We start from the raw sequence: 788 nt of genomic DNA on the forward strand, positions 1-788 counted from the left end.
CTTACTGAATCTTAACAAGTGGCCCGGAAGGGCCCAGGCTGGAGATAAACTTGGCCTGCAGCTGAACCCCTCTCAGAACTGTGCCACTGGACACCTACTTCACAATTCCACACTAATAAGACCGAGAGACTTAGGAGCTTTGCTTAGTACATAGAAACAGACACAGAAAGGCAACCAAAATGGAAAAACAAAGAAGCAGAAACCATATGAGAGAACAGAACAGAGATCCAGAAATAATGGAGTCAAGCAATCTAAGAGATGCAGAGTTCAAAACGCTGGTAATAAAGATGCTCAATGAACTTAGGGGAAGTGTAGATGAATTCAGTGAGAACTTCTACAAAAAGATAAAAACGATTAAAATGAAAATGAAAATTATAAAAGGAAACCAATCAGAAATGAAGAACAAATGATCTGAGATGAAGAGTATATCAGACAGAATAAATGGAGTAGATAAAGAAGAGGATTGAACCATTGATATAGAGGATGAGGAAGCCAAGGACACTCAATTAGAACAGCAAGAAAAAAGAAGCCAAGATTATAATAGCAATTTAAGATGCCTATGGGACACAAATGTCTTAGGGGTACCCGAAGGAAAACGAGACATTGAAGAGCTATTTGAAGAAATAATGATGAAAAACTTCTACCACCTGGTGAAGGAAATAGACATACAACCCCAGGAAGCTCAGAGAGTCCCAAGAAAGAGGAACCCAAAGAGGCCCACACCAAGACACATCATAATTAAAATGTCAAAGGTTAAATACAAAGAGAGAATCTTAAAAACAGCAAAA

Source organism: Pteropus vampyrus, unplaced genomic scaffold (genome assembly GCF_000151845.1).
Source record: "Pteropus vampyrus isolate Shadow unplaced genomic scaffold, Pvam_2.0 Scaffold287, whole genome shotgun sequence".
Lineage (NCBI taxonomy): Eukaryota > Metazoa > Chordata > Mammalia > Chiroptera > Pteropodidae > Pteropus > Pteropus vampyrus.